Raw genomic sequence first — 27,300 nt, 5'->3', positions numbered from 1 at the left:
TACATTCAGCAAAGTGGTTTGGAGAAAACAAATAATTCCAGAATTAGTTAAATAACAGTATTTATATTCTTAAAGACCGCAAATCGATCTTGAAGAGTTTCTATTATTGACTCGAATGATCACAGAGTTGGTGTAGAGGCAGAGTAATGACAGTGATGGGGCACTGGCATCAGTATTGGGGTCGGTGGGACCTGTTCAGGCGGGATGGGGTGGGTCTGAACCGTGCTGGGACCAGAGTCCTGGCGAATCGTGTAAACAGGACTGTAGACAGGGCTTTAAACTAATTAGGTGGGGGGGAGGGTGTGAGGGTAGGTGACATTAAGAGGCCTAAAGTTAAGGAGAGGGTACAGGTAAGGGTAGAGGCCGAGGATATCCCAATAATAAAGAGAGTAGGGGGCGTGAGTATGGTTGGTGGTGTTCCGGCAAATAGGGTCCAGGTGAAGGCTGGGATGAAGGCTCTTTATCTGAATGCACGAAGCATTCGGAATAAAGTGGATGAGCTGGTGGCGCAGATCAGCACAAATGGATATGATCTGGTGGCCATTACAGAGATGTGGCTGCAAGGTGACAGGGACTGGGAGCTGAATGTCCAGGGGTATCAAGTGTTTAGGAAGGATAGGCGGGAGGAAAAAGGGGGGGTGTAGCTCTGCTGATTAAGGATAGCATCAGGGTGGTAGCAAGGGATGATATTGGAGCCAAAGAGCAGAAAGTGGAATCGTTGTGGGTAGAGATTAGGAACAGCAAAGGGAGGAAGACGCTGGTGGGTGTTGTCTATAGGCCCCCGAATAATGATCTGGAGGTGGGGCGGGCTGTTAACGCGCAAATAAGTGCGGCGTGCAGGAATGGGACGGCCGTAATTATGGGGGATTTCAATCTGCATATTGATTGGTCAACCCATGTTGGACGCGGTGGGCTTGAGGAGGACTTCTTGGAATGCTGCCGGGATAGTTTCCTTGAACAGTGTGTGTTGGAGCCAACGAGGGAGCAAACTATCTTGGATCTGGTGTTATGTAATGAGGCGGGTAGAATCAGGGACCTTGAGGTGAAGGATCCTCTTGGGGAGAGTGATCATTGTATGGTGGAGTTTCTGGTGCAGATGGAGGAGGACAAAGTGGGTTCCCGGACACGTGTCCTTTGTTTGAACAGAGGGGAGTACGGTAGGATGAGAGAGGAATTGGCGAATGTGGACTGGGGGAGCACGTTGGAAGGTAGGTCTGCTGAGGAGCAGTGGAGGATTTTTAAGGAGATCTTTCTTGGTGCTCAGCAGAAATTTATTCCAATGGTCAAAAAGGACCGTAGGAGGAGAGGTAATAAGCCGTGGATAACGAAGGAGGTGAAGGAAAGTGTTAAATTAAAAGCGGAGGCGTTTAGAGTAGCTAAGAGTAGTGGGCGAGAAGAGGATTGGGAGAGGTTTAAATGTCAACAAAGATTGACAAAGAAATTGATAAAGAAGGGTAGGAGAAACTATGAAGCTGGGCTAGCGCTTAATATAAAAAAGGATAGCAAGAGTTTTTATAAGTATATAAAAAGGAAGAGGCTGGCTAGGGTGAACATTGGACCCTTAGAGGATGAGAAGGGGAACTTAGTGGTAGGGGATGGGGAAATGGCTGAGGTCTTGAATAACTTTTTTGTTTCGGTCTTCATGGAGGAGGACGTGAATAATTTGCCGGGTGTTAGAGATGGAAAGGTGGTAGGACTGGAGGGTCTCGATGACATTACTGTTACTAGAGAGGCGGTGCTCGACAGACTGGAGGGGCTGATTGTGGACAAGTCCCCAGGACCGGATGGAATGCATCCGAGGGTTCTGAAAGAAATGGCGGAGGTGATAGTGGATGCCTTGGTGGTTATTTTCCAGACGTCGCTGGATTCCGGGGAAGTGCCAGAAGATTGGAAAGCGACTAATGTTACGCCGTTGTTTAAGAAGGGTGCCAGGCAAAAGGCGGGGAATTATAGGCCGGTTAGTTTAACGTCTGTTGTAGGTAAAATTTTAGAATCCGTCATCAAGGAGGAAATAGCGAGGCATCTTGAGGGGAATTGCTTGATAGAGCAGACGCAGCACAGTTTCGTTAAGGGGAAGTCGTGTCTGACAAATTTACTGGAGTTCTATGAGGATGTGTCTAGGGCAGTGGATAGAGGAGAGCCGGTGGATGTGGTCTTTCTTGATTTTCAGAAGGCGTTTGACAAGGTACCTTACAAGAGGTTATTGCAGACGGTCAGGGGACATGGAGTTGGGGGTAGGGTGTTAGCGTGGCTAGACGACTGGTTGTCAAATAGGAGGCAGAGAGTGGGGGTCAATGGGTGCTATTCGGATTGGCGGTTGGTGACTAGTGGAGTGCCTCAGGGGTCGGTGCTGGGGCCTCAGCTATTTACCATTTATATAGATGATCTGGAGGAGGGAACCGAGTGTATGGTGTCGAAATTTGCTGATGACACCAAGATTGGTGGAACGGCAAATTGCGCGGAGGGTGTGGAGAGTCTGCAGAAGGATCTAGATAGGCTGGGCGAATGGGCCAGGAACTGGCAAATGGAATTTAATGTTGGCAAGTGCGAGGTGGTCCACTTTGGTAGGAATAATGGTAGGAAGGACTATTACTTACGTGGAGAAAAACTGCAGCAGGCGATAGTGCAGAGGGACCTCGGGGTCCTTGTGCACGAGTCGCAAAAACCCAGCTTGCAGCTACAGCAGGTGGTCAGGAAGGTGAATGGGATGCTGGCCTTCATAGCGAGGGGGATTGAATATAAAAGTAGGGAGGTCTTGCTGCGGCTGTATAGGGCATTGGTGAGACCGCAGCTGGAGTACTGTGTGCAGTTTTGGGCGCCGTACTTACGCAAGGATATTACGGCCTTGGAGGGAGTGCAGAGGAGGTTTACTAGGCTGATGCCGGAGTTGAGGGGGTTGAGCTATGAGGAGAGGCTGAATAAACTAGGCTTGTACTCGTTAGAGTTTAGAAGAATGAGGGGAGATCTCATTGAGACATATAAGATGATGAATGGGATGGATAGGATAGAGGTGGAGAGGCTCTTCCCGCTCAGAAAGGACAGTAGGACTAGGGGGCACATCCTCAAGATAAAGGGGGGGGCGGTTTAGAACGGAGTTGAGGAGGAACTTCTTCACTCAAAGGGTGGTGAATCTCTGGAATTCTCTGCCCGTTGAAGTGGTGGAGGCTGCCTCGCTAAATATTTTTAAGAAGCGGGTTGATGGGTTCTTGATAAGAGAGGGGATTAAGGGTTATGGGGAGAGGGCGGGAATGTGGAACTGAGCCACGACAGATCAGCCATGATCTTATTGAATGGCGGGGCAGGCTTGAAGGGCCAGATGGCCTACTCCTGCTCCTATTTCTTATGTTCTTATGTTCTTTGTGAAAACATGAGGCCATTGAGAGGATACTGGATTGAAACTAGAGGACTGTCTTCATACACGGTCAAATACTTTGCCCCCACACACATCTTTATAGCTTCTTATGCTTCCAGAATCCATAGAATCCCTGCAGTGCAGAAGGAGACCAGGCAGGCAACAAACTGTGTATATGGAGAATTAGCCTTGATTACAATAATTACAGACATGTTGAGTGTGTAACTTTCATTGTTGTGACAGCATACATTTCTGTGAGGGGTTGACAAAAGTGAAGCTGCTGTTATCATGGGCGCGTGTCAGTCAATACAATCCAAGTGCTGGAAAATGGGATGAGAATAAATAGGTGCTTGATGGCCGGAACAGTCACGATGGACCAAATGGCCTTTTGTTCTGTTCTAAAACTCTATGATTTTTCCTCTCAGCTGGGTGCTAGATTATATGTCTAGAATAAAATGGTCCACAGGAGTAAGGCTATCAGAGAGACGATAGAGTGAATTGTAATAAATAGTGGACAATGACAAACATTGCTGTAAAATCTCCTATTCTTTAAGTACTGGCACCAACCTGCTTATTTCAGGATTATTATTACTCATTGCAGTAGTTACAGACATTCTACTGTATCAGGTTGGGATGTGTGACTTTGAACATTTTTTGCCAAGATAAATGCTAGAAAGGGGGCACCCAGATTTGAACTGGGGACCTCTTGATCTGCAGTCAAATGCTCTACCACTGAGCTATACCCCCACATACCAGCTGCTGCTCTCTGTGCCTTGCAATAAAATAAAACTTAGACATTTCTTCATCTCAAGCAGACACTGGCACCCAGTGAAACATTAACCCTTTATTCCTTTCACCACAGATGCTCCCTGATGGGGAGGGAGAATTTCTGGCATTTTCTGACTGCACCAATCTTTATTTCTAACTGTGTGAATATCAGAGGGAGAACTCTGAATATGATCTGTAGTGAAATATGGCATCACACAGCTGCACCCATTTATATTGTACAGTCACTGGTTCATTAATAGAAGAATGGAATAAATATTTATCCTCAAATGAGAACTTCAGCTTAATGCTTTGTTTATTGAGGAACAAAAGTGAAGACCTAAGGATCCATTACATTCAGCAAAATGCTTTGATTTATTTTATTATTCTCAGACACTTTAGTATACAGTGTAAAGTGTTGTTTCTTGTACATTATGCAGACAAAACATACCATTCATTTAGCAGGAAAGAGAGAGTGGAAAATGTAGTGTTACTGTCTTTGAAGGTGGCAGTACAAGCGGAGAAGGTTGTGAAGAAAGCCTATGATATGTTAGCCTTTATAGGAAGGGGTACAGAATATAAGAGCTGGAGTCTAATGTTGCAGTTGTATAGAACATTGGTTAGGTCGCATTTAGAGTACTGCGTCCAGTTCTGGTCGCCTTACTGCCGGAAGGATGTGGAGACTTTGGAGAGAGTGCAGAGGAGGTTTACCAGGATGTTGCCTGGTATGGAAGGACTGGATTATGAGGAAAGATTGAGCAAATTGGAGCTGTTTTCCCTTGAAAGACGGCGACTGAGGGGGGATCTAATAGAGGTATATAAGATTATGAAGGGTATAGATAGAGTTAACAGAGGTAAGCTATTTCCTATGTTAGAGACACACAGTACGAGGGGCCACAGGCTTAGGGTGAGGGGGGTGAGGTGTAATACGGATATTAGAGGGAGGTTTTTCACACAGAGGGTAGTGGGGGTATGGAATGCTCTGCCAAGTAAGGTGGTGGAGGCAGGCACGCTGGAGTTGTTTAAGAGTAACTTAGACAGGCACATGAGTGGGTTGGAGATGGGAGGATATAGGAGATTGATTTAAATAAGGTTCATTAGCATTGGGACGTCCCTAGTAATGTAAAAGGATGTGGTATGATACTAATGTTTTTCTCTTTTAATTCACAGGTTTTAAGTCAGTCTGCCTTGTTGTCCAATGAGGGACATACACGCGATGGGTCGTACTAGGGCTGCTCTTGAATGTTCGAGAGTAGCCTGGTGCTTCATGTCGTTAGGGTGTGCTTAAACTGGACCAGATGCTGGGCAACACGACAGCTCAGTGACTATCACTGTTTGTTGTGCAGGCACATGGATTTGGGCCGATGTCTGTGGGAGTTTGCGCATTCTCCCCGTGCGTGCGTGGGTTTTCTCCGGGTGCTCCAGTTTCCTCCCACACCCCAAAGATGTGCTATTAGGCTGATTGGAGGTAATAAATTGTCCCAAATTAGTTTTCCTCAATGTGGAATGCCATAAACAATAGATAAGGGTCACGGGTGGAGGGGAGACTGGTAATATTAAAATGGCCCAGCTCGTTGGGCCGGAGGGCCTGTTTCCCAGGCTGTATTTGTTCTTTGTTCTTTGTACTGTCACAGCTGGGTTGTCGAGAAAGATCAACCTAATGTGAGGTAGGTCCATTCAAACGTCTGATGGCGGCAGAGGAGAAGCTGTTCTTGAGTCAGTTGATCCCGATGCAAGAAGATGGAAGAGAGAATGTTTGGGGTGCGTGGTGTCTTTGATTATACAGACTCCTTTTTCAAGGCAGTGGGAAGTGCAGACAGGGTCAATGGATGGAAGGCTGGTTTGAGTCATGGGCTTTATTCAGGGCCCTTTGTAGTTTTTTGTGCTCTAGGACATAGCACGAGCCATACCAAGCTGTGATATAATGAAAAAGAATACTTTCTGTGGTGAACCTGTAGAAATTGCTGCGAGTCATTGCGGACATGACGAATTTATGAGATTTCTATGAGGATGCGACTAGTGTGGTAGACAGAGGGGAACCGGTGGATGTGGTGTTTTTAGATTTTCAAAAGACGTTTGATAAGGTGCCTCATAAAAGGTTGCTACAGAAGGTTAGGGTGCACGGAGTTGGGGGTAAGGTGTTAGCATGGATAGACGATTGGTTGTCTAATAGGAAGCAGAGAGTTGGTATCAATGGGTGCTATTCTGGTTGGCGGTTGGTGACTAGTGGAGTGCTGCAGGGGTTGGTACTGGGGCCTCAGCTATTTACCATTTATATAGATGATATGGAGGAGGGGGCTGAGTGTAGGGTGATGAAATTTGTTGATGGCACGAAGATGAGTGGAAAAGCAAATTGCGTGGAGGATGTGGAAAGTCTGCAGAGGGATCTGGATAGGCTACGCGAGTGGGCGAGAACCTGGCAGATGGAATATAATGTTAACAAGGGTGAGGTTATCCACTTTGGCAGAAATAATAGTAGGAGGGATTACTATTTAAAGGGCGAAAAGCTGCAGCGTGCTACGGTGCAGAGGGACCTGGGGGTCCTTGTGCATGAGTCGCAAAAATCCAGTCTGCAGGTGCAACAGGTGATCAAGAAGGTGAATGGAATGCTAGCCTTTATAGCGAGGGGGATAGAATATAAAAGTAAAGAGGTCTTGCTGCAACTTTACAGGGTACTGGTGAGACTGCAGCTGGAGTACTGTGTGCAGTTTTGGTCACCGCACTTGCGCAAGGATATTTTGGCCTTGGAGGGAGTGCAGAGGAGGTTCACTAGGCTGATACCAGAGATGAGGGGGTTGGACTATGAAGAGAGACTAAAGAGACTGGGTCTGTACTCATTGGAGTTTAGAAGGAAGAGGAGGGATCTTATAGAGACATATAAGATAATGAAGGGGATGGATAGGGTAGAAGTAGAGAGATTCTTCCTGCTTAGAAAGGATAGCAGGACTAGAGGGCACAGCATCAAGGTAAGGGGGGAGCAGTTTAGATCGGGGTTGAGGAGGAACTTCTTCACTCAAAGGGTGATGAATCTCTGGAATTCTCTGCCCATTGAAGTGGTGGAGGCAACCTCATTAAATATATTTCAGTCACGAGCAGATAGATTTTTGACAGGCAAGGGAATTAAGGGTTATGGGGAGAAAACGGGAAAGTGGAACTGATCCACTTCACCTCAGCCATGATCTTATTGAATGGTGGAGCAGGCTCAAGGGGCTAGATGGCCTACTCCTGCTCCTATTTCTTATGTTCTTATGTTCTTACACGCCAAATTTATTTTGTCTCCTGAGAAAGTGGAGGCATTGGTGGGCTTTCTTAGCTATACTCTCCGGTTTGGAGAAAACAAATAATTCCAGAATTAATGAAATAACAATATTTATATTCTAAAACAAAGCAAGCCAATCTTGAAAGGTTTCTGAGGAGGTGTTTTCATACACCATCAAAAGATTTGTCCCCATGCGCACCTCTATCGATTGTTATGGTTATGTAATCAAGAGCATCTCTGCGGTGCAGAAGAAGGCCATTTGGCCTGTCAAATCCACACCAATCATCAGAAAAAGCACTCCACATTGGCTCACTCCCCCATCCTAGCTCCCTAACCCTACACATTGATCATGGCCAATCCACCCAACCCGCACATCTTTGACACTAAGGGGCAATGTACTATGGCCAATCCACATTCCCTGGACATTTTTAGACTTTGGGAACAAACTATGGTCACTGATTATTGACTGGTCTACTCAGGGGAAAGGCAGTTTCCTATCTTCCCTAACTATATCCATCAGAATTTTATACACCTCATAGGAACCCTCCCCTCTGCCCCCACCTACAAGTGCTAAACTCAGAACCATGTGGGCAGAAACACATCACCCACAAACACTGCTTCAAAACATCAAATGTGAGAGTTATGATCACAAAACTGACTTTATGCATTACAAAATGCCACAGAGGTGGCACCCAGACTTGATCTATGCTCCATCTAATCTACAGGCAAATAGTATCAAATGAGAGAATCCCAGAACTATTTTGCAGGTTCTGTAAATTAGAGAACATATCTTCATAGGGCAGAACACAAATGTTAAAAAAAGGACATTTTTACATAGTACCAAATTGTTTTAAATTGTCAATTACCTTTTCAGTCAAGCTCCAAACTGCTTACGTAGAGAATTAGTCTTTATTACAATAGTAGGTGTATAGGTGATCAGTGCTTGGTAGCTGGCCCAGACATGATGGGCTGATGGGCCTCTTTTTGTGCTATTAAAATCTATGACTTTGCCTCTAGACTGGGTTGTAGATTATACGCCTAAATTAAAATGGTCCACAGGACAAACACTATCAGGATTCGAAAACAAAGGGGAAACCATGGAAATGATTGAAGCAAAATAATGGACAATGACAAGCATTACAGTGAAATATTCCACTTTTTTAGATGAGGCACCAAACAGCTCATTTCATTATTATGAAATTTATTATTATTCATTGCTGCAGTTACAGATACTGTTCTGTGTAAGGGTGGGTTGCATGACTTTCATTCTTTCTGCTAAGATAAAGATGTGAGAGGGGGCACCCAGATTTGAACTGGGGACCTCTTGATCTGCAGTCAAATGCTCTACCACTGAGCTATACCCCCTCATACCATTTGCTTATCTCTGTGCCTTGTAATAAAATAAAACTTAGATGTTTCTTCATCTCAAGGACATACTGGCAGCCCATGAAACATTAACCCTCAACTTCTTTCACCACAGATGCTCCCTGATGGGGAGGGAGGGTTTCTGATATTTTCTGAATTTTTTTTTATAGTATGAGTATCAGAGGAGAGCACTGAATATGATCTGTAGTGAAATATGGAATCACACAGCTGCACCCATTTATGTTGTACAGTCACTGGTTCATTACTAGAAGAATGCAATAAATATTTATCCTCAAATGAGAACTTCAGCTCAATATTTTGTTTATTGAGGGACTGAAGAGATCTCTGGATAGGTTTATGGACGAAAAGGGATTGGTATAGGCTAGTGGGTCATTGTTTTTGTAACTGGTCGGCGCAACATCGTGGGCCGAAGGGCCTGTTCTGCGCTGTAATGTTCTATGTTCTATGTTCTATGAAGTGAAGGCTTAAGGACCCATTACATTCAGCAAAGTGGTTTGATTTGATTTATTATTGTCACATATTTTAGTATACAGGGAAAAGTGTTATTTCTTGCGTGCTCTACAGAAAAAAACATACCGTTCATAGAACAGGAAAGGAGAGAGTGGAGAATGTAGTGTTACTCTCACAGCTAGGTTGTCAAGAAAGATCAACTTAATGTGAGGTAGGTCTATTCAAACATCTGATGGCAGCAAAGAAGAAGCTGTTCTTGAGTCAGTTGATACCTGATCCCAATGCATGAAGGTGAAAGAGAGAATGTTCGGAGTGCATGGTGTGTTTGAATATACAGGCTGCTTTTCCAAGGCAGCGGGTCGTATAGATAGATTCAATGAATGGAAGGCCAGTTTCAGTGATGGACTTATTCACGGACCTTTGTAGTTTTTATGCTCTTGGACAGAGCAGGAGCCATACCAAGCTGTGATGTAATGAAAAAGAATGCTTTCTGTGATGCACCTGTAGAAGTTGCTGAGAGTCGTTGCAGACATGCCAAATTTCATTAGTCTCCTGAGAAAGTGGAGGTGTTGGTGGGCTTTCTTAGCTACACTGTCTGGTTTGGAGAAAACAAATAATTCCAAAATTTATTAAGTAACAGTATTTATCTTCATAAACACAGCAACTCAATCTTGAAAGGTTCCTGAGGAGGTGTCGTCATACACCGTCAAAAGTTTTGCCTCCATGCACATCTCTATCAATTGTTCTGCTTATATAATCAAGAGAATCCTTGCAGTGCAAAAGAAGACTATTTGGCCTGTCAAGATTCCTCACCAATAATTTCACTACCACTGACAGAAGGCTCACTGGCCTTCAATTACCTGGATTTCCTTGCTACTCTTCTTAAACAAAGGAACAAAATTGGCTGTTCCTCAATCCTCTGGGACCGCCCCTGTAGCAGTGAGGATACAAAGATTTATTTCAATGCCCAGTAATTTCCTCCTTTGCCTCTCTCTGTATTCTAAGGTGCATCCCATCAGGTCCTGGGGACTTGTCTACCTGAATGTTTTTCAAGACCCCCAGTCAACATGACCCAAATTATCTGCACGCCCTTCCCCAGACTCATCATCCATCAAGTCCTTCTCTTTGGTGAATACTGAAGCGAAGTACTCATTTAATACCTTGCCAACTCCCTCTAGATCATGCATAGATCCCTTTCTCTGTCCTTGAGTGGTCAACCCTCTCCTTGGCTATCCCCTTGTTATTTATATATGTATAAAAACTCTTGGGATTTTCCTTAACATTGCTAGCCAATTATTTTTCTGGCCCCTTTTAGGCCTCCTGGCTCCTTGCTTTAGTGTCTTTCTACTTTTCTTGCATTCCATGCTTGTTTCATGTGTTCCCAGCCTCCTAGCCTTAATAAATGCTTCATTTTTTTTGACTAGGCTCACAATATCTCTCATTACCCAAGGTTCCTGAAATATGCCATATCTATCCTTCATCCTACAGGAATGTGCCAATCCTGAATTCCTATCAATTTACACATGAAAACTTCACAGATGCCAGATGTTGATTTGCCCTCAAACATCTGCCCTCAATCTACATTTGCAAGTTACTGCCTAATAATGTTGCAATTAGTCGTCCCCATATTTAGCACCTTCACCTGAGGACTACACTTACCTTTATCCATCAGTAACTTAAAGCTGACTGAATTGTGGTCGCTGTTCCCAAACTGCTCCCCTAATGAATTATCTGCCACCTGACTAGGCTCATTTCCCAGTACGAGTTCCCAGATAGCCTCCTTCTTAGTCAGACTATCTACATATTGTTTCAAGAAACCCTCCTGGATGCTCCTTACAAACTCTGCCCCATCCATGCCCCAAGCACAAAGTGAGTCCCAGTCAGTATAGGGAAAGTTAAAACTTCCCACAACAACAAGACTGTTACTTCAGCAATAAATGAGGAAATTGATCATGCAGATTGAGAAATGCTTCTAAACTCCAATGAGTACACCTTTGTGTACTTTATGTACTTGGTGTATTGGAGCCTTTCCTCTTCTTACCAATCAAAAACAATCTATTTCTTAAACACAAAATGATTTGGCCTCCACACCTTCCTGGGACAATGAATTCCATAGATTCACCACTATCTAGCTGAAGACATTACTCTTCATCTCAGTTCTAAAAGGTCGTCCCTTTACTCTGAGTCTGTGCCCTCAGAATCTGGTCTCTCTGACTAATGGAAACATCTTCTCCACTTCCACTCTATTCAGGCTTTTCAGTCTTCTGTCAGTTTTAATGAGATCCCCCCCATCCTTCTAAATTCCAATGAGCTTACGTCCAGAGTCTAAGGACCAATCAGTAACAAATGATCATCCGTGCTAAATAGGAGATTGTGGGAAGTCTGAAATACATTTTTGTTCTCTGAGGAAGCTTATATTGGTCCTTTAAGAATCAGACAATGGTATTAAATGAATAGATATATTTTTAGAACATGTTACAGCACTTAAGTTACAACTCAATTTTCCAAGACTTTCAGTATTTGTACAGATGAATCCAAATAGACAAGACTGTTGCATTATTGTCACATGTATTGGGATACAGTGAAAATATTGTTTCTTGGGCGCTATACAGACAAAACATACTGTTGATAAAGTACATGGGGAGAAGGATAAGGAGAAGATGCTGAATATAATGTTGCGGTTACAGGTAGGGCGAAGAGAAGCATCAGCTTAATGTATGCTAGGACTATTCAAAAGTCTGACTGCAGCAGGGAAGAAACTGTTCTTGAATCAGTTGGTTCGTATTTTCAGCCTTTTGTATCTTTTTCCTGGTGGAACAGAGAATGTCCTGGCTCAGTTTGATTCAGAGCAGCATGATGGCATAATGGTTAACACTGCTGCTTCACAAATTCCAGGGCGCCGTGTCCGATTCCAGCCTTGGGTCACTGTCTGTGTGGAGTTTACACATTCTTCCCGTGTCTGCATTCAATTTCTCTGGGTGCTCCGGTTTCTCCCCATGGACCAAAGATGTGCAGGTCAGGTGAATTGCCCTTTTGCGTCAGGGGGACTAGCCAGAGTAAATACGTGTGGTTATGGGGGATAGAGCGTAGGTGATATTGTGGTTGGTGTAGAGTTGATGGGCTGAATGGCCTCCTTTTGCACTGTAGGATTCTATGATTGTATTCCAAGAAGGAATTCTGCTGAATCCGGGGAACTATTATTCAGGAGATAATCAGAGCAGAGAGTCATACTGTGTGTCCCGTTTAACCGGCAGAACAATGATGACTGTGGTTCAATAGTGATGTAACGATTGCTGAACTCGGGATGAGAATTGGTGTTGCCTGTGATAATCATTGTCAATGTGAGGTTAAATCATTCACTTTTTTACTCTTGATTCTTCTCCATGTTGGCAATGTTACTTTTTGTACATTTCATCTTCCTGGCATTCGTCCAGCAGCGCATAGAAAGAAAGTAATTCCGCATATCCGCCGGTTGTACAAACACTCATTCTGGAGTCTAGTTATAAATTGGGATTGCCACCACATTATTTCTCATTCGGCACATTGATGAGAATGCTTTGAACGATGATGTTCTTTGGGCCATTTCCGTTCGCATGGATCACAAGATGTGGGCTGGAGGAAACGGCGTTTCCATTTCTCCTCTTTCTCACAATGTTCCAAAACTGGTTTAGAAACCAGGACAAAAATCCACTGAGATGTGACAGCATTGTTGATCAGTCTCTGCTCTCTCCGGCTGTAGTTCCACTTCTGACCACAGCACAAGCCACGTCTATAGACATGACTGTCTCCCTTTAATACATTGAATATGTTGGTGTGTGAGGTGCTGCTGAAGGTCTCTGGCTTATCAAAACCTCCCACTTGCCAAACTCACTCAGTGTGACTAATCCTGATGAAATTCTCTTTTTTTTCCAGTTTGCTTCACATTTCTGGTTTCCGGAGCCTGGTGAAAACTCTCACCTTTACTGAGTTTCCCCAAAATCTCTCACTCAGCATGATCCAATTCCCCATTGAAAACACACTTGCTTCAACCTCATCAAACTCTCTCTCCCTCTCTCTGTGGCCGCCCTCGGTCTGTATTGTACTAAAACTCCTCAATCTCTCCCCTTCTGATCATTAAACTCTCCCTTGATGAACGCTGTCAATTCCCAGATTTCACATCACCAATCATCCTGCACATGGTTCAAATATCCTCCTCAATCCCGCCCAGCTCCCGATCTTCCGAATCGCCACAAACACTCTGCTTCTAAATATCATCAAACTCTCCCGATAGATGATCCGGTAAACTCTTCCAGCACCGCCTGGTACACTCTGTTTCTGTTTCACTGATTCAGGTCAGACTTTATTTCAGGCTAAGCCACATCCTCTAACAATCCGGCTGTTTATTCTGTTGTATTTTATTGCCCTGTTTCCTGGGTGCCAGTGCTGTGTATTTGTGTGGGAGGATTTCCAATCCTGTAACATGATTCAACTTGCCCACAGCAGCAGTTTCAGAAGCTCTGCTTGGAGTTGTTTCCCAATCTTTAATTGTGGAACAGAATCGAGTCTCACAACATTGTTGTGATATTTCCCCTCAGCGCCGAGCTCCCTCAGGCCTGTTCAGCTTCATCCCCGGCGCTTTCAGTTTGCAAATCGGCCGATTCAAACCTTCATCCCGGTTAAGCGGTGACAGCGGCCGGAGCGAAAACCGAGAGACACATTTCAATCATTCCCCGTTACTCAGAGACTCCCGTCTTCACTCAAACTCGGAAAATATTCTCAACCCTTCATTGGGAGAAATGTAATTTTCAACTAAAAAAATCCTGATTATTTTCACTATCTTGGACAGGCCGAAAGAGAGAACAGGGACAAAAGCGAAAAATCACAGGATTCTGAAAATAAAAACAGAAATTGTTAGAAATACTCAGCATCTAAGGACAGAAAGAAATTAGAATGTGTCAGCTCAAAAATTGTTCATTGTATTTGTGCGGCCAAGGCACTCTCCGACCGAGCAGTAACGCTGCAATGTTCAGTCTGTATGAGTCAGTGCCCTTCAGCAGCTCCTCACACACCAACATATTCAATGTATCGGAGAGACCGCAATCTCCATACAGGCTGCTTGTGTTTGTAGTGAGAAGTGGAACTGCAGCTGGGGAGAGCAGAGACTGATCAACAATGCTGTCATATCTCAGCGGATCCCTGTCCTGGTTTCTAAACCTGTTTTGGAACATTGTGAGAAAGAGGGGACATGGAAACGCAGTTTCCTCCCGTCCACATCTTGTGATCCACACGGACGGAAATGGCCCAAAGAACATCACCGTTCAAAGCATTCTCATCCCGAGTTCAGCGATCAGTACAGCGGGATACGGTGAAAAATATTCTTTCTGACGCGCCATACAGCTAAATCATACAGTTCGTAGAGTACACAGGGCAGTTGGAAAAGGAAGAACGTGTTCTCCCGGCTTTGCGGCTGGAAGACAGCAGGGAATCAAATGACTGGTAGCAGGAGACACATCAAAAAAAATCTTAGGCGCTGTTTTAAAGTCTCTGTTCTTCCAAAAATAGTGTTGCAGTCACAGCTCGGGTGCAGAGAAATGATCAGCAAGACGCAATCACCTGAAATCTGCTGTTGAAAGTTAATTAAGAGGAAGTGGCATTAGTGAGTTGCTTCCTCCAGGAAGCTAGTGCAGACACAGTGGGCCAAATGGCCTCCTTTGTGCTGTCATTATCACATGAATCTGTGAATAATAGTTTATTTTCCCAATTCACTGAATCGGTTGTAAAGGAGATGGTTATAAAGACATCAACATGCAAAACAACAACACCTTATTCAGCCACAGAAAGCATTTAAAATAAAACATCTCAGTTCAAACAGATTCTGACACTGAATCTGCCCCGGGTGCAGATTGTGCTCCCCCTGGTGTTGCGACTGAAATGATGTGGCGATGCTAGCATTGGACTGGGGTAAACACAGTAAGAAGTCTCACAACACCAGGTTAAAGTCCAACAGGTTTATTTGGGTAGCAAAAGCCACCAGCTTTCAGGCCTCTGATCCTTCGTCACGTGAGACTCACCTGAAGAAGAGTCAGAGGCCTGAAAGCTAGTGGCTTTTGCTACCCAAATAAACCTGTTGGACTTTAAGCTGATGTTGTGAGACTTTTTATTGTGTTGTGACTGAAACACAGCAGAGAATCAAATGACTGGTCACAGGAGACATCATCTCTGTCCTTTCACACTATGGGATGAAGTATTTATGTGGAGTTATGATCAGAAAGGTAACTTCATACATTATAAAATGCCGCAGAGGTGCCCCCAGTCTTTATCTGTGTTCCATTTAATCTACAGGTAAATACTATAAGTGAGAAAGCCCCAGACCTATGTTGCAGGCTCTATAAATTAGAGAAAAAATATTTATAGGGCAGAACACATATCTAAAAAAAGGACATTTTTAGACAACACCAATACTTTTAAAATTTATATTATCTTCTCAGACAGACACCAAACCTTTTATTTAGAGAAGTACAGACATGGTTGATGTGTAACTTGCATTGCTGTCACAACATATATTTCAATGAGAGATAGACAGAATTGCAACTGCTGTTATCATGAGCTCATGTCAGTCAATACATTCCAAATACAGGAAAATGACATTAGAATAGGTAGCTGCTTGGTGGCTGGAACAGTCACAATGGGCAGAAGGGCCTATTTTACTGTTGCAAACTCTGTGACTTTCCCTCTAGACTGGGCTCTAGATTATATGTTGAGAATAAAATGGTCCACAGGGGTAAGACTGTCAGAGAAACAGAGGGGAATTGTCATTAATAGTGGACAATAACAAACGTTGCAGAAAAATCTTCCACTGTTTCGGAAGCGGCACCAAACAGTTCATTTCTGGGTTTACATTCCTCATTACTGCAGTTAAAGTGCTAAGCAGGGCTACATCTCACTGATTGTTTTCTGCAAAGTTAAAGGGGGCACCCAGATTCGAACTGGGGACCTCTTGATCTGCAGTCAAATGCTCTACCACTGAGCTATACCCCCTTGTACCATTTGGCAGCTTCTATGCCTTGGAATAGATTGCCCCATTGCCTGGGAATGTCCAAAGGGATTTCCCCAACTGATCTTTGAGGTCTTCCCACCCCTCCCCTCAATACGACGCTGGGGGGGGGGGGTTCATCTGTTAGGCTCAAAGTTGAATCACAATATTAATTATTTCCCTTTAACTCCTGCCCCCATCAGAAAGGTGTTGGAAAGGGTGCTGAACTTGAATTTAGGATTCTCAATCCAGGCTCCCACACTGATAGCTGACTCTTTTAAGAATATTTTTAGAACATAATTTTGGTTCATCAGGAGAACTCACAATCACAAATACATAAGAAATGGAAGCAGGAATAGGCTACTGGGTCCATCAAGCCTGCCCCACCATTCAATATGATCATGGCTCCAGCTGACATTCTGTTTCTTCCTTCAGGTCATCAATGTGAATACTGAACAATTGCAAGTCAAGAACTGATCCCTGCCACACTCCACTCGATACATCTTTCCACTCTGTAAAGGATTTGATTTTGTTTATTATTGTCATATGTATTAGAATACAGTGAAAAGTATTGTTTCTTCTGCACTCTCCAGACCAAACATACCGTTCATAGAGTGCATTGAGGAGAAGGAAGGGAGAGGATGCCGAATACAGTGTCACAGTCACAACTCGGGCGCAGCCAAAGATCAACAAGACCCAATCACTTCAAATTTGCTGGTGTCAAAATTTCAGAAGGCTATTGAAAGATAATTAAAATAATGATGCATTTTGGGTGTGTGGGGAAAAGGCAGAAGCCAGTACAGGCACAATGGGCCAAATGGCTTCTTGTTGTGCTGTCATCATCACATGAATCTGGGGCAGCACGGTGACACTGTTGTTAGCATTGCTGCCTCACAGCGCCAGGGTCCGAGTTGGATTCTTGGTTTGGGTCACTGTCTGTATGGAGTTTGAGCATTGTCCCAGTGTGTCTTCATGGGTTTCCTCCAGGTGCTCCGGTTTCCTCTCACAGTCCAAAGATGTGTAGGTTAGGTGAATTAGCCGTGCTAAACTCTCCCTCCGGACAGGCGCCGGAGTGTGGCGACTAGGGGATTTTCACAGTAACTTAATTGCAGAATGTAAGCCTGCTTGTGACTTTTAATAATTTATCCCATTAGTCTGCAGAGGGATCTGGATAGGGTGAGCGAGTGGGTGAGGACCTGGCAGATGGAGTACAATGTTAGCAAGTGTGAGGTTATCCACTTTGGCAGGAATAATAGTAGGAGGGATTACTATTTAAAGGGCAAAAAGCTGCAGCATGCTTCGTGCAGAGGGACCTGGGGGTCCTTGTGCATGAGTCGCAAAAACCCAGTCTGCAGGTGCAGCAAGTGATCAAGAAGGTGAATGGAATGCTGGACTTTATAGTGAGGGGGATAGAATATAAAAGCAGGGAGGTCTTGCTGCAACTGTACAGGGCACTGGTGAGGCCGCAGCTGGAGTACTATGTGCGGTTTTGGTCACCGAACTTGCGGAAGGATATATTGGCCTTGGAGGGAGTGCAGAGGAGGTTCACTATGCTGATACCGGAGATGAGGGTGTTGGACTATAAAGAGGGACTAAAGAGACTGGGTCTGTTCTCGTTGGAGTTTAGGAGGATGAGGGGGGACCTTATAGAGACGTATAAGATAATGAAAGGGATGGATAGGGTAGAGGTAGTGAGATTCTTCCTGCTCAGAAAGGACAGCAGGAGGAGAGGGCACAGCCTCAAGATAAGAGGGGGACAGTTTAGAATGGAGTTGAGGAGGAACTTCTTCACTCAAAGGGTGGTGAATCTCTGGAATTCTCTGCCCATTGAAGTGGTGGAGGCTACCTCGCTAAATATATTTAAGTCACTGGTAGGTAGGTTTTTGACAGACAGGGGAATTAAGGGTTATGGGGAGAAAGCGGGAAAGTGGAACTGATCCACTTCAGATCAGCCATGATCTTATTGAATGGCGGGGCAGGCTCGAAGGACTAGATGGCCTACTCCTGCTCCTATTTCTTATGTTCTTATTACCCAAGCTGATTTTTAAAATGCTTGTTCACTGCATCGGTTCATTTCTTTCATTCACTGAATTGGTTGTAAAGGAGATAGTTATAAAGACATCAAGATGCAAACAAAAACACCTTATTCAGCCACAGAAAGTGTTTAAAATAAAACATCTCAGTTCAAACAGATTGTGACACTGAACCTGCCTGGGGGGAACAGAATGTGCTCCCCCTGGTGTTGCGACTGAAAAACAGTAAAAAGTCTGACAACACCAAGTTTTAGTCCCACCGATTTATTTGATACACAGCAGAGAATCAAATGACTGGTCACACATATGTCCATTCACATTATGGGATGAAGTATTTAAGTGGATTTATGATCAGAAAGGTAACTTTATACATTATAAAATGCCGCAGAGATGCCCCCCAGTCTTTATCTATGTTCCATCTAATCTACAGTTAAATACTATGAGTGAGAGAGCCCCAGACCTATTTTGCAAGCTCTGTAAATTAGAGAAAAAATGTTTATAGGGCAGAACACAAATGTAAAAAAAGGATTTTTTAGACAATAACAGTAGTTTTAAAATGTCTATTATCTTTTCAGACAGCCACCAAACCTTTTATTTAGAGAATCACGTACATGGTTGATGTGTAACTTGAATTGCTGTCACAACATACTTTTCAGTGAGGGATAGACAGAATTGCAACTGCTGTTATCATGAGCTCAAGTCAGTCAATACATTCCAAATACAGGAAAATGACATTAGAATAGGTAGGTACTTGGTGGCTGGAACAGTCACAATGGGCAGAAGGGCCTATTTTTCTGTTGCAAACTCTGTGACTTTCCCTGTAGACTGGGCTCTAGATTATATGTCGAGAATAAAATGGGCCACGGGGTAAGACTATCAGAGAAACAGAGGAGAATTGTCATAAATAGTGGACAATCACAAACGTTGCAGAAAAATCTTCCACTGTTTCAGAAGCAGCACCAACCAGTTCATTTCTGGGTTTATATTCCTCATTACTGCAGTTAAAGTGTTAAGCTGGGCTACATCCCACTGATTGTTTTTTGCTAAATTGAAGGGGGCACCCAGATTTGATCTGGGGACCTCTTGATCTGCAGTCAAATGCTCTACTACTGAGCTATACCCTATACACTACACTGATACCGGAAATGAGGGGGTTGGACTATGAAGAGAGACTAAAGAGACTGGGTCTGTACTCGTTGGAGTTTAGGAGGATGAGGGGGGACCTTATAGAGACGTATAAGATAATGAAAGGGATGGATAGGGTAGAGGTAGTGAGATCTTCCTGCTCAGAAAGGACAGCAGGACGAGAGGGCACAGCCTCAAGATAAGGAGGGGACAGTTTAGAACGGAGTTGAAGAGGAACTTCTTCACTCAAAGGGTGGTGAATCTCTGGAATTCTCTGCTCATTGAAGTGGTGGAGGCTACCTCGCTAAATATATTTAAGTCATGGGTAGATAGGTTTTTGACAGACAAGGGAATGAAGGGTTATAGGGAGAAAGCGGGAAAGTGGAACTGATCCACTTCAGATCAGCCATGATCTTGTTGAATGGCGGGGCAGGCTCGAAGGGCTAGATGGCCTACTCCTGCTCCTATTTCTTATGTTCTTATTACCCAAGCATTAAAATGCTTGTTCACTGCATCGGTTCATTTCTTTCATTCACTGAATCGGTTGTAAAGGAGATAGTTATAAAGACATCAAGATGCAAACAAAACACCTTATTCAGCCACAGAAAGTGTTTAAAATAAAACATCTCAGTTCAAACAGATTGTGACACTGAACCTGCCTTGGGGGAGGAACAGAATGTGCTCCCCCTGGTGTTGCGACTGAAACACAGCAGAGAATCAAATGACTGGTCACAGGAGACATCATCTCTGTCCTTTCACACTGTGGGATGAAGTATTTATAAGAACATAAGAACATAAGAAATAGGAGCAGAAGTAGGCCATCTGGCCCTTCGAGCCTGCCCCGCCATTCAATAAGATCATGGCTGATCTGTCGTGGCTCAGTTCCACTTTCCCGCCCTCTCCCCATAACCCTTAATCCCTTCTCTTATCAAAAACCCATCAACCCGCTTCTTAAAAATATTTAGCGAGGCAGCCTCCACCACTTCAACGGGCAGAGAATTCCAGAGATTCACCACCCTTTGAGTGAAGAAGTTCCTCCTCAACTCCGTTCTGAACCGCCCCCCCTTTATCTTGAGGCTGTGCCCCCTAGTCCTACTGTCTTTTTTGAGCGGGAAGAGTCTTTCCACCTCTATCCTATCCATCCCATTCATCATCTTATACGTCTCAATGAGATCTCCCCTCATTCTTCTAAACTCTAACGAGTACAAGCCTAGTTTATTCAGCCTCTCCTCATAGCTCAACCCCCTCAACTCCGGTATCAGCCTAGTAAACCTCCTCTGCACTCCCTCCAAGGCCAAAATATCCTTGCGCAGGTGCGGCGCCCAAAACTGCACACAGTACTCCAGCTGCGGCCTCACCAATGCCCTATACAGCTGCAGCAAGACCTCCCTACTTTTATATTCAATCCCCCTCGCTATGAAGGCCAGCATCCCATTCGCCTTCCTGACCACCTGCTGCACCTGCAGGCTGGGTTTTTGCGACTCATGCACAAGGACCCCGAGGTCCCTCTGCACCGTCGCCTGCTGCAGTTTTTCGCCACGTAAGTAATAGTCCTTCCTACCATTCTTCCTACCAAAGTGGACCACCTCACACTTGCCAACATTAAATTCCATTTGCCATTTCCTGGCCCATTCGCCCAGCCTATCTAGATCCTTCTGCAGACTCTCCACACCCTCCGCACAATTTGCCTTTCCCCCAATCTTGGTGTCATCAGCAAATTTCGACACCCTACACTCGGTTCCCTCCTCCAGATCATCTATATAAATGGTAAATAGCTGAGGCCCCAGCACCGACCCCTGGGGCACCCCACTAGTCACCAACCGCCAATCCGAATAGCACCCATTGACCCCCACTCTCTGCCTCCTATTTGACAACCAATCCTCTATCCACGCTAACACCCTACCCCCAACTCCATGTCCTCTGACCTTCTGCAGTAACCTCTTGTGAGGTACCTTATCAAACGCCTTCTGAAAATCCAGAAAGACCACATCCACCGGCTCTCCTCTATCCACCGCCCTAGACACATCCTCATAGAACTCCAGTAAATTTGTCAGACACGACTTCCCTTTAATGAAACCGTGTTGCGTCTGCCCTATCAAGCAATTCCCTTCAAGATGCCTCGCAATTTCCTCCTTAATGACGGATTCTAACATTTTACCTACCACAGACGTTAAACTAACCGGCCTGTAATTCCCCGCCTTTTGCCTGGCACCCTTCTTAAACAACGGCGTAACATTAGCCGTTTTCCAATCCTCCGGCACTTCCCCGGAATCCAGCGACGTCTGGAAAATAACCACCAAGGCATCCACTATCACCTCCGCCATTTCTTTCAGAACCCTCGGATGCATTCCATCCGGTCCTGGGGACTTGTCCACAATCAGCCCCTCCAGTCTGTTGCGCACCACCTCTCTATTAACAGTAATGTCATTAAGACCCTCCAGTCCTACCACCTTTCCATCGCTAACACCCGGCAAATTATTCACGTCCTCCTCCGTGAAGACAGAAACAAAAAAGTTATTCAAGACCTTAGCCATATCCCCATCCCCTACCACTAGGTCCCCTTTCTCATCCGCTAAGGGACCAACGTTCACCCTAGCCAGCCTCTTCCTTTTTATATATTTATAAAAACTCTTGCTATCCTTTTTTATATTAAGCGCTAGCCCAGCTTCATAGCTTCTTCTACCCTCCTTTATCAACTTTTTTGTCAATCTTTGTTGACATTTAAACCTCTCCCAATCCTCTTCTCGCCCACTGCTCTTAGCTACTCTAAATTCCTCCGCTTTTAATTTAACACTTTCCTTCACCTCCTTCGTTATCCACGGCTTATTACCTCTCTTCCTACTGTCCTTTTTAACCATCGGAATAAATTTCTGCTGAGCACCAAGAAAGATCTTCTTAAAGATCCTCCACTGCTCCTCAGCAGACCTACCTTCCAACGCGCTCCCCCAGTCCACATTCGCCAATTCTTCTCTCATCCTACCATACTCCCCTCTATTCAAACAAAGGACGCGTGTCCGGGAACCCACTTTCTCCTCCTCCATCTGCAACAGAAACTCCACCATACAATGATCACTCTCTCCAAGAGGATCCTTCACCTCAAGGTCCCTAATTCTACCCGCCTCATTACATAACACCAGATCCAAGATAGCTCGCTCCCTCGTCGGCTCCAACACACACTGTTCCAGGAAACTATCCCGGCAGCATTCCAAGAACTCCTCCTCGAGCCCACCTCGTCCAACATGGGTCGACCAATCAATATGCAGATTGAAATCCCCCATAACTACTGCCGTCCCATTCCTGCACGCCGCACTTATTTGCGCGTTAACAGCCCGCCCCACCTCCAGATCATTATTCGGGGGCCTATAGACGACACCCACCAGCGTCTTCCTCCCTTTGCTGTTCCTAATCTCCACCCACAACGATTCCACTTTCTGCTCTTTGGCTCCGATATCATCCCTTGCTACCACCTTGATGCTGTCCTTAATCAGCAGAGCTACGCCACCCCCTCTTTCCTCCTGCCTATCCTTCCTAAACACTTGATAGCCCTGTACATTCATCTCCCAGTCCCTGTCACCTTGCAGCCACGTCTCTGTAATGGCCACCAGATCGTTATGTGGAGTTATGATCAGAAAGGTAACTTCATACAGTATAAAATGCCACAGAGGTGCCCCCCAGTCTTTATCTATGTTCCATTTAATCTACAGGTAAATACTATAAGTGAGAAATTCCCAGACCTATTTTGCAGGCTCTGTAAATTAGAGAAATAATGTTTATAGGGCAGAACACAAACATAAAAAAGGACATTTTTAGACAATATCAATAGTCTTAAAATGTCTATTATCTTTTCAGACAGCCACCAAACCTTTTATTTAGAGAATTATGTACATGGTTGATGTGTAACTTGAATTCCTGTCACAAAATACATTTCAATGAGGGACAGACAGAATTGCAACTGCTGTTATCATGAGCTCATGTCAGTCAATACATTCCAAATACAGGAAAATGACATTAGAATAGGTAGGTACTTGGTGGCTGGAACAGTCACAATGGGCAGAAGGGCCTATTTTTCTGTTGCAAACTCTGTGACTTTCCCTGTAGACTGGGCTCTAGATTATATGTCGAGAATAAAATGGTCCACAGGGGTAAGACTATCTGAGAAACAGAGGGGAATTGTCATAAATAGTGGACAATGACAAATGTTGCAGAAAAATCTTCCACTGTTTCAGAAGCAGCACCAAACAGTTCATTTCTGGGTTTATATTCCTCATTGCTGCAGTTAAAGTGTTAAGCTGGGCTACATCCCACTGATTGTTTTTTGCTAAATTGAAGGGGGCACCCAGATTTGAACTGGGGACCTCTTGATCTGCAGTCAAATGCTCTACCACTGAGCTATACCCCCTTGTACCATTCTGCTGTTGCTATGCCTTGGAATAGATTGCCCCATTGCCTGGGAATGTCCAAAGGGATTTCCCCAACTGATCTTTGCGGTCTTCCCACCCCTCCCCTCAATACGACACTGGGGGGGTTCATCTGTTAGGCTCAAAGTTGAGTCACAATATTAATTATTTCCCTTTAACTCCTGCACCCATCAGAAAGGTGTTGGAAAGGGTGCTGAACTTGAATTTAGGATTCTCAATCCAGGCTCCCACACTGATAGCTGACTCTTTTAAGATTATTTTTAGAACATAATTTTGGTTCATCAGGAGAACTCACAATCACAAATACATAAGAAATGGAAGCAGGAATAGGCTACTGGGTCCCTCAAACCTGCCCCACCATTCAATATGATCATGGCTCCAGCTGACATTCTGTTTCTTCCTTCAGGTCATCAGTGTGAATACTGAACAATTGCAAGTCAAGAACTGATCCCTGCCACACTCCACTCGATACATCTTTCCACTCTGTAAAGGATTTGATTTTGTTTATTATTGTCATATGTATTAGAATACAGTGAAAAGTATTGTTTCTTCTGCGCTCTCCAGGCCAAACATACCGTTCATAGAGTGCATTGAGGAGAAGGAAGGGAGAGGATGCCGAATACAGTGTCACAGTCACAACTCGGGTGCAGAGAAAGATCAACAAGACCCAATCACTTCAAATTTGCTGGTGTCAAAATTTCAGAAGGCTATTGAAAGATAATTAAAATAATGATGCATTTTGGGTGTGTGGGGAAAAGGCAGAAATGGCATTGGTGAGATGCTTCCTCCAGGAAGCCAGTACAGGCACAATGGGCCAAATGGCTTCTTGTTGTGCTGTCATCATCACATGAATCTGGGGCAGCACGGTGACACTGTTGTTAGCATTGCTGCCTCACAGCGCCAGGGTCCGAGTTGGATTCTTGGTTTGGGTCACTGTCTGTATGGAGTTTGAGCATTGTCCCAGTGTGTCTTCATGGGTTTCCTCCAGGTGCTCCGGTTTCCTCTCACAGTCCAAAGATGTGTAGGTTAGGTGAATTAGCCGTGCTAAACTCTCCCTCCGAACAGGCGCCGGAGTGTGGCAACTAGGGGATTTTCACAGTAACTTAATTGCAGAATGTAAGCCTGCTTGTGACTTTTAATAATTTATCCCATTAGTCTGCAGAGGGATCTGGATAGGGTGAGCGAGTGGGTGAGGACCTGGCAGATGGAGTACAATGTTAGCAAGTGTGAGGTTATCCACTTTGGCAGGAATAATAGTAGGAGGGATTACTATTTAAAGGGCAAAAAGCTGCAGCATGCTTCGTGCAGAGGGACCTGGGGGTCCTTGTGCATGAGTCGCAAAAACCCAGTCTGCAGGTGCAGCAAGTGATCAAGAAGGTGAATGGAATGCTGGACTTTATAGTGAGGGGGATAGAATATAAAAGCAGGGAGGTCTTGCTGCAACTGTACAGGGTACTGGTGAGGCCGCAGCTGGAGTACTATGTGCGGTTTTGGTCACCGAACTTGCGGAAGGATATATTGGCCTTGGAGGGAGTGCAGAGGAGGTTCACTATGCTGATACCGGAGATGAGGGTGTTGGACTATAAAGAGGGACTAAAGAGACTGGGTCTGTTCTCGTTGGAGTTTAGGAGGATGAGGGGGGACCTTATAGAGACGTATAAGATAATGAAAGGGATGGATAGGGTAGAGGTAGTGAGATTCTTCCTGCTCAGAAAGGACAGCAGGAGGAGAGGGCACAGCCTCAAGATAAGAGGGGGACAGTTTAGAATGGAGTTGAGGAGGAACTTCTTCACTCAAAGGGTGGTGAATCTCTGGAATTCTCTGCCCATTGAAGTGGTGGAGGCTACCTCGCTAAATATATTTAAGTCACTGGTAGGTAGGTTTTTGACAGACAGGGGAATTAAGGGTTATGGGGAGAAAGCGGGAAAGTGGAACTGATCCACTTCAGATCAGCCATGATCTTATTGAATGGCGGGGCAGGCTCGAAGGACTAGACGGCCTACTCCTGCTCCTATTTCTTATGTTCTTATTACCCAAGCTGATTTTTAAAATGCTTGTTCACTGCATCGGTTCATTTCTTTCATTCACTGAATTGGTTGTAAAGGAGATAGTTATAAAGACATCAAGATGCAAACAAAAACACCTTATTCAGCCACAGAAAGTGTTTAAAATAAAACATCTCAGTTCAAACAGATTGTGACACTGAACCTGCCTGGGGGGAACAAAATGTGCTCCCCCTGGTGTTGCGACTGAAAAACAGTAAAAAGTCTGACAACACCAAGTTTTAGTCCCACCGATTTATTTGATACACAGCAGAGAATCAAATGACTGGTCACACAGCTGTCCATTCACATTATGGGATGAAGTATTTAAGTGGATTTATGATCAGAAAGGTAACTTTATACATTATAAAATGCCGCAGAGGTGCCCCCCAGTCTTTATCTATGTTCCATCTAATCTACAGTTAAATACTATGAGTGAGAGAGCCCCAGACCTATTTTGCAAGCTCTGTAAATTAGAGAAAAAATGTTTATAGGGCAGAACACAAATGTAAAAAAAGGATTTTTTAGACAATAACAATAGTTTTAAAATGTCTATTATCTTTTCAGACAGCCACCAAACCTTTTATTTAGAGAATTACGTACATGGTTGATGTGTAACTTGAATTGCTGTCACAACATACTTTTCAGTGAGGGATAGACAGAATTGCAACTGCTGTTATCATGAGCTCAAGTCAGTCAATACATTCCAAATACAGGAAAATGACATTAGAATAGGTAGGTACTTGGTGGCTGGAACAGTCACAATGGGCAGAAGGGCCTATTTTTCTGTTGCAAACTCTGTGACTTTCCCTGTAGACTGGGCTCTAGATTATATGTCGAGAATAAAATGGGCCACGGGGTAAGACTATCAGAGAAACAGAGGAGAATTGTCATAAATAGTGGACAATCACAAACGTTGCAGAAAAATCTTCCACTGTTTCAGAAGCAGCACCAACCAGTTCATTTCTGGGTTTATATTCCTCATTACTGCAGTTAAAGTGTTAAACTGGGCTACATCCCACTGATTGTTTTTTGCTAAATTGAAGGGGGCACCCAGATTTGATCTGGGGACCTCTTGATCTGCAGTCAAATGCTCTACTACTGAGCTATACCCTATACACTACACTGATACCGGAAATGAGGGGGTTGGACTATGAAGAGAGACTAAAGAGACTGGGTCTGTACTCGTTGGAGTTTAGGAGGATGAGGGGGGACCTTATAGAGACGTATAAGATAATGAAAGGGATGGATAGGGTAGAGGTAGTGAGATCTTCCTGCTCAGAAAGGACAGCAGGACGAGAGGGCACAGCCTCAAGATAAGGAGGGGACAGATTAGAATGGAGTTGAAGAGGAACTTCTTCACTCAAAGGGTGGTGAATCTCTGGAATTCTCTGCTCATTGAAGTGGTGGAGGCTACCTCGCTAAATATATTTAAGTCATGGGTAGATAGGTTTTTGA

The 27,300-nt window shown here is 44.4% G+C and overlaps 4 non-coding genes across 4 annotated transcripts; all 4 read right to left on the bottom strand.

The window, feature by feature from the left end:
• Window positions 1–4,027: 4,027 nt before the first annotated feature.
• Window positions 4,028–4,099, bottom strand: trnac-gca (transfer RNA cysteine (anticodon GCA)). Its single transcript has one exon. It is a non-coding gene; the product is annotated as a tRNA-Cys (tRNA).
• A 4,570-nt stretch (window positions 4,100–8,669) lies between these two features.
• Window positions 8,670–8,741, bottom strand: trnac-gca (transfer RNA cysteine (anticodon GCA)). The gene has a single exon. It is a non-coding gene; the product is annotated as a tRNA-Cys (tRNA).
• A 7,416-nt stretch (window positions 8,742–16,157) lies between these two features.
• trnac-gca (transfer RNA cysteine (anticodon GCA)) lies at window positions 16,158–16,229 on the bottom strand. Its single transcript has one exon. It is a non-coding gene; the product is annotated as a tRNA-Cys (tRNA).
• A 7,480-nt stretch (window positions 16,230–23,709) lies between these two features.
• trnac-gca (transfer RNA cysteine (anticodon GCA)) lies at window positions 23,710–23,781 on the bottom strand. Its single transcript has one exon. It is a non-coding gene; the product is annotated as a tRNA-Cys (tRNA).
• Between the last annotated feature and the right edge of the window lie 3,519 nt (window positions 23,782–27,300).

Source organism: Carcharhinus amblyrhynchos, chromosome 27, assembly GCF_965287045.1.
Source record: "Carcharhinus amblyrhynchos chromosome 27, sCarAmb.v2.hapA, whole genome shotgun sequence".
Classification (NCBI taxonomy): Eukaryota; Metazoa; Chordata; class Chondrichthyes; order Carcharhiniformes; family Carcharhinidae; genus Carcharhinus; species Carcharhinus amblyrhynchos.
The sequence above is the reverse complement of the archived record's forward strand: the minus strand, read 5'-3'. Positions and strand labels throughout refer to the sequence as shown.